The following is a 7,057-nucleotide window of genomic DNA, read 5'->3' on the forward strand; positions in this document are numbered from 1 at the left end:
TGGTAGGATAAATCCAACTGTTACATTTATGCTCTGGGAAAGCTCCTCTTAAAGGAGAAGCACGAGACCGTGTCCGAACCAGTGAGGGGATCAATCCTCCTTCATTGGGAAAGACGCCAGATACGCACGTACTACAAACGGTAAACCTCAGATTATTGTCGAGGAGCCTGGGGTCACTTGTCGGTAAACCTTGGATTATTGTCAAGGAGCCGGCAAGGGGATTGAGCTTGTTACTCTGCCCTTGCATGCTATCGGGTCGTAGACTGTTCCCCTAGGTGTATTTGTTGCTGTTGGTGACCTTAGTGACCATTATCTTTAGGGTTCTACCCAAGGTGACGGTGGAGGGAAGATCCCACTATACCTGGAGCAGACGTCGGCTAGACTCACTTGGATTTTCTGGGGGGTTCACTTCACTCGAGACGGTTAAAGTGGAGGAACTTGGTCCAGTCTATTCATTAAGTAGGTTGCCGGGGTAACTATTCCACCCACCACTTCTGTACTGAATTCTGCGATGTTGGATTTCATCACCAACCAGTGTTTTCGGTCTGGAAGGTTACTGTTTGTGTGTGGTTTGACTTCTAGATTTGATAGCGCGTGTTAATTTGTTTATTTTTACTTTTAGAGACCATAGGTGTGTATTGTGAATTTTAATTGTTAAGTGTGAATTGTGAATTGTTAATTTTAGTTATAAATTGTTAATAAAATTCACTGAAGTTGAATATAATGGCAAATGTTCCGGAATTTACCAACCTAGGAACCCCTCCTAACGAGAATCCTAGTACTTTTCCTTGCTTTGGAAACGTTGGTCCTCCTTATATGGCTACTTTGTCATTACCTGGATTTACAATAGGTTTACCGATATGGTTATTTTCAACTTCGTTGGCCCAAAGTACTCCAATTGTTCCATCTCAACCGGATGCTTCACCTCAACAGAGTTCACCATCTCAACATCACCAACCTTCTGTTGACCCTTTACCTTCTTCGCCTAATTTTTCTTCCTCCATTTCTTCCTCTTCGCCTGGTAAAAGCCTTGATGCTAGTAACCAGGAGGCTAAGAAGAAGAAGAAAGGGAAGAAGAAGAAGAAGAAGAAGAAGCAAGATAAGAAAGAAGTCAACCAACCAACCATGACTGTAAGTGTTAGTTGTGTTGAGGAAAATTCCGACATGCATCGTAAACCCAAATACCCTTTCAGGCTTTGTAAGGGTGACCACTTCCTTGTCAATTGTCTTGGTATACCAAAGGTCTTGGAAGTATGGTCAGAAAAATCTCATCAACTTTCCATTGATCCATCAACCAGTGATAGTCAGGTTCCTGGGAAAAAGGGTAAAGTTAGGTTTCCTTGTAAGTTATGCAAAGGGAGTCATCAAACTCACATTTGCCCTCACATGGATGAAGCCTCAACATTGTTAGAAAACCTTACTGTTCCACAGCAAGAATTTCCAACTGGTTACCGTAAACTTTCTCCCAACCTACCGTCAACTGATGGAGTGATTGATCTAAATTCAAGTACAATCGATCACACTCTCCCATTAGAGAGTAAAGCTCATGTCACTCAGGTTGATGATCCACTAGTTGATCAAGTGGTCGATTCAATTTCACATTCAGTCGATCCCACTTTCCCTTTAGAGAGTGAACTTCATACCGCTCGGGTTCTTCTTGTTACATCAGATTCATCTATGCCGGGGGGCATTTCACCTGTTTCTACAGGACCCCCTCCAAGTACTAAGGTCTTTTCCTTTGATTGGAATAGACTGACAGAACCTCGTCTTCCTTCCTCCATCCCTTTCCAAATCATTGTCAAGGCTGGTGGTAGGGACATACATCGTACTCAGGTAGATGAAGGTGCTTCTGTTAGTATTTTATCCTCAACTGTTTGGAAAGCCTTGGGTTCCCCTCAGCTTGCGCCTATTACGTAGAATCTGAAAGCTTTTAACAGAACCATTAGTGAACCTTTAGGGATCCTTCCTAAGTTTTCTATTACCTTGGAAGGTAAAACTGTCTGTATTGATCTTATGGTAGTTCGAGGTCCCTTGGATTTCAATTTACTCCTTGGGCGAGACTATGTTTATGCAATGAAAGCCGTCGTATCGACACTCTTTCGCGTGATGTCTTTCCCTCACAATGGCAGCATTGTGACTGTAGACCAGCTTTCATTCCCTGGTCTTGTTTCGACTACCAATAATATGACAGCCCTAAATGTTCCTGATTCTAAAGTGGTATCTACCCTGCCACGGGTTAATTATGTGGCAACTGGTCCCATTTTTTCAGTTACCGATGTAAGTGAGCCTCTCACTGTTTGCTCATCTTCCTTTGATTTAGATCCGGTAATTGACATGGAAAACTCTATGGGATTACTTGAACACGATGTTCTTATCCCTTTTGAGTCTCTTGACATGTGTTCCTTCCAGAGAACTATTCTTCCTTCTGATGAAGACCTCTTGGAAGCCATGATCAAGGTGTGTCCATTGACATGTCTTTCTTCCAGTTGGAAGCCATGATCAGTGAGTGAGGATAGTTTCTTCTAGTCTCAACCTCGTTAAAAAATGAAACTGGAAGTCATGAGCATAGTTCCTTGTCTTGTGTCAAGCTCATTAAAAAATGAAACAAGGCGTTGTGAGGAAAGTTCCTTTTACTGTGTCAACCTCGTTAAAAAATGAATCAGTGAGCATGAGGATAGTTCTTTTACTGAGTCAACCTCATTAAAAAATGAATCAGGTAGATTTTAGGATATGTAGGTAGATTGTAGAAAGTAGGATTACGAGGATAGTTTTTGCTGTACCAACCTCGTTAAAAAATGAATCAGGTTAGAGGATAGTTCCAGTTACTGAGTCAACCTCGTTAAAAAATGAATCAGGTATGAGGATAGTTCTTTTCTTGTGTCAACATCCTTAAAAATGAAACAACTCCCTTTTCAAGTTAAATATTGAAAGTAAACCTTCATTCCATCCATCTGGTTGAATGCAATGAAGCCTGGGGGGCATGTACCTTGCTTTGCATCATTATCGTGGGGGCATGCAAAATTCTTGAGCATAGTTCCTTGTCTTGTGTCACGCTCGTTAAAAAATGAAACAAGGGTAGGTTAAGTAGGTAGATTGTAGAGCGTAGTTATGAGCATAGTTCCTTGTCTTGTGTCAAGCTCATTAAAAAATGAATCAAGGATTTTATAGCACAGTTCCTTGTCTTGTGTCAAGCTCGTTAAAAAATGAATCAAGGTTTTTAGAGTAGAGTTTTTTGTTAGGTAGATTGTAGAGAGTAGTTATGAGCATAGTTCCTTATCTTGTGTCAAGCTCGTTTAAAAAATGAAACAAGGGTTTTGAGGATAGTTCGTTTCCTGTGTCAACCTCACTAAAAAATGAAACAACTCCCACAAGTCTTTCCAAGATCTTGAAAGTAAAGCTTCATTCCATCCACCTCATTGAATGCAATGAAGCTTGGGGGTCATGTACCTCGTTTTGCGTCATTGTGCTGGGGGCATGTGAACTTGTATCAAGCATAGTTTTTCGTTTCAAGCTTGCGTAAACATGAAACCGAATCCGAGCATAGTTCTTTTCCTGTGTCAAGCTCGTTAAAAAATGAAACAAATCCTCCTCTACTTGGGTCGAGAGTTTGACTAGACCTCATAGATGTTAGGTTGTATGTTTAGGTTAGTTATTTCAGTTTTTGCATAATTTTCTTACAGTTTTAGGTCGAGTCTTTCAAATGATCTCGTAACTGAACCTTCATTTCATCCAACTGGTTGAATGAAATGAAGCTGGGGGGGCATGTGCTCTAGCAGTTACGCTTAGGGGGCATCAAGCACAATTTTCTCTCTGTTTCAAGCTTGTGAAAAAATGAAACTACTTTGAAGCATAGTTTTTATCTGTTTCAAGCTTTTGTAAAAATGAAACCTATCTCGAGTCAATTTCAGTTATTTTCAAGACTCGTTAAACTCATGAAAATCTCGAGATTATTTTGTTATCTTTCATTCTCGTAAAACAAATGAAATACCGAGTTCTTTCCGTCTTTTCCTCCTCGTAAATTAAATTGAAAGTCCGCCATATGAGTCCATTTTTATCCCTTTTTTGAACTCATTCAAATTTATGAAAAAGTGAAAACCATGAGTACATTTTTATCCCTTTTTTGAACTCGTTCAAACTTACGAAAAAGTGAAACCTCAGAGTCATCTTTTAAGCCCTTTTCTGACTCCTAAAACATGAAAAGATTGCCGAGCGTTTCTTTTACACTCGTTAAAACAGAATTAAAAGACGGTCCCCTTATAGCTCTTTTCTGATCGTAAAAACAGGAAAAGATTGCCGGGTTTTTGTCGTTTCAAACTCAATACGGAAATAAAACGACGTGTCCTTGATCTCTTTTTACTTTTCAGGTCAGAGGCACTAATCATGAAAGTACTCCTTGGTCGCAAGACTAAGCGGTTCTCTCAGGTATTATTTTATACTTTTTCGGGCTTGGGAGACACAAATTTACGAAAAAGTTCTCCCTGGAGTCTTCTTAAGTTTTTCAGACTCTCTAAAAATGAAAAACGCCGAGTTTCTCCTATACTGGGCTTGTTAAAATTTCACAGTAAAGGACCTGTTCAATTACAAACAGGAACGAACCACTCCTTCCTAGGGTTCGAATCAAAACTAGGTTGGACTCATCCGAAGGATGAGCTTATAATCAAGCATATGTTATCCTCCTCAAGCTTGTTAAAAATAAAGAGGTACTTGCCAGAAATGGTGGGGGAAAAGAGAGAAGAATGAGCCTATTTGTTATCTTTTGTCTCAGAAGAAAATTTATTACCACTCTTGGACACGACACTTTTCATTCACCTGGGTTGGGAAATCCTTTACCTCACAGTTGATCAAACCATTTTGAAAGTCTTCAGCCGGGTTCCGGGGGTTAACTTTGAGTCGTTCATCACCAAGCCATCTGTCGTGTCGTTATGTGTTCAAGAGGTCTGCAAGCAAAACTTTCATCTGCAAAATACTTGTCATCCATTTGACCATCCCTGAGTCAGTCCTTACAGCAACATTTCTTCAACTTGATCAATGATTTCGTGTTGTGGGCTTGCCTGCAACGGGTCGCTTTCTATCGACATCAACACATTATCTAGAGAGATGACTTAGAAATCGTCAGTACCTTGAAGTCTGCATGCATCAATGGCAGGTTTCTCGCCTTTGACGTCAGTTTACATTATTGACTTTCGATCGAAGGATTCCGTGAAATGTTCGACATCAACTCATTCATTCACATCTCATGGATTGTACTGGGTACTTTGAGAACCACTGACATTACTGGTGGTCTCTCTCACACTTGTTAACAGTTTACATCATCGACTGGTAATCAAGTGGTTTCTACCATGTTCGACATCAACCCATTTAATCGCATGGCTAGAATCGTACCAATTCGGGAAGCAGAAATGAAGACCCTGGATCTAGTTTCCACCATCCAGGCTGCGAGGCGTTTTGTATTCATTATCTAAGTAGACTAATCATAAACAGATGGCTACGCCCATACTGTGTCTACAAAAGTCTATGATTATGATGTACTGCAAGATCATTCCTGTATCAGAGTAGTTAGTCTGTTAGTTAAAGTTTTGATCTGAGTATGGGAATGCCTACCTCAGCGATGATATAATCTTATACATGTATTTTGTGTTGAAAATTGCAGGTTCTGACCAGGCTCTCCACGAGATAATCCTTGAAATGATAAAGCGCTTCACCCTTCCTAGATAATACAAAACCCTAATCTACTACAGGCTTCGCACTTTAGGGGGCAATCTGTTACACTAAAAAATGTCACCATGACTATTTACAGTTAGTATGGCTCTATCAACAGTCATGCTATCCTCCTGGGCAAGTCTTATGCCTCTGCTCTCCATGTCAAACTCCAAAAAGAGAGAAAGTCTTTATAAATGTATTTATCTCTGGGTACGCAGGTTCTCTCAACCTTACCTGCAGATACGCACCTAATGCTCACAAAAGCTGCGTACTTGTACGCTCTGTATGTAAAGGAGCAGGTGCGTACCCCTGTAAAGGTCAAAATGCGCAAGTTTCATCTTTAAAAAGTTGTGGTCATTTCTAGAGGCTTCTAGAAGTATGTTTGACGTGTATGAAGTGCCTCCAGATGGTTCATGTACCCCTACCAAAGAGGAACTTATCCCATCAATAAGGGAGCTATCCCATCCAAAGACGGGATTATCCCATTGATGGTGGACCTGATTAACTTCCTCTTGAGCACTATAAATACAGGCATTGGGCCAGAAGGAGGAGAGGTTGGAAGCTAAACATTTCTAAGGGTAGATGCTGCTGGAATTAGGACTCCCATTTAGAAGCTTGTGAGGAGAGATTGCCATCTTTGCTTGTTCTATTTGGAAGTGGGTGAGCTTTGTCAAAGTAAAGGAGAACTCTTGATGGACCCTGGGAGGAACTTGCACAACACCAAGGCTCAGGTTGTAATTGTTCCTTTTGTTTCCTATTAATGCAAATGAGTCCATTCTTCTCAATAACTTGTTATTTATGAGTTGTTTCATGTACTCCTTGGTCTATGTGTTAAATATGTTTTATTTTATGAGATTATCAAGTGCTATTTAGTCGTTTGATTGTTAGTGGATGCAGGTTTCAAAGTGAAGGAGGAGCTCATCCGGATCAGCGAGGCTGGACTGCTACAACAGCGTTGGATTACAGGTAGGATCTAAACACTTGATTTCTCATATAGTAAATGCATGTTTAGAGAAGGATTGCTCTTGTTTGTCTTGTTTGTCACTGGAGAGTCTTAGGCTCCTAGGAAGGTTGGTTGTGTCCGCACTATCGACTCTTTCCGCCTGACAGGTCCTCCATCCAAAACCTGGTTTCTATCTTCAAGGCAGTTAAAAGTGGCTGTGAAGAAGCCCTTAGGACCCGACTGTAGAGTTACATGACCTTTGGGCTTCCATTTCGAGATTATCCAGCCTTGCAGGGATTTTTTACTAGGTGAGAAACCTATGAATTTGCCAATCAGGGCGTGATCTTTCATATATTGTATTTGCACATTGATTTTGTGACTAGGTAGCTCGATCTTGGGCCTTTCTGTGGCAAT

Source organism: Pinus tabuliformis, chromosome 9 (genome assembly GCF_031772625.1).
Source record: "Pinus tabuliformis cultivar Carrire ecotype Pingquan chromosome 9, CPIR1, whole genome shotgun sequence".
Taxonomy (NCBI): Eukaryota; Viridiplantae; Streptophyta; class Pinopsida; order Pinales; family Pinaceae; genus Pinus; species Pinus tabuliformis.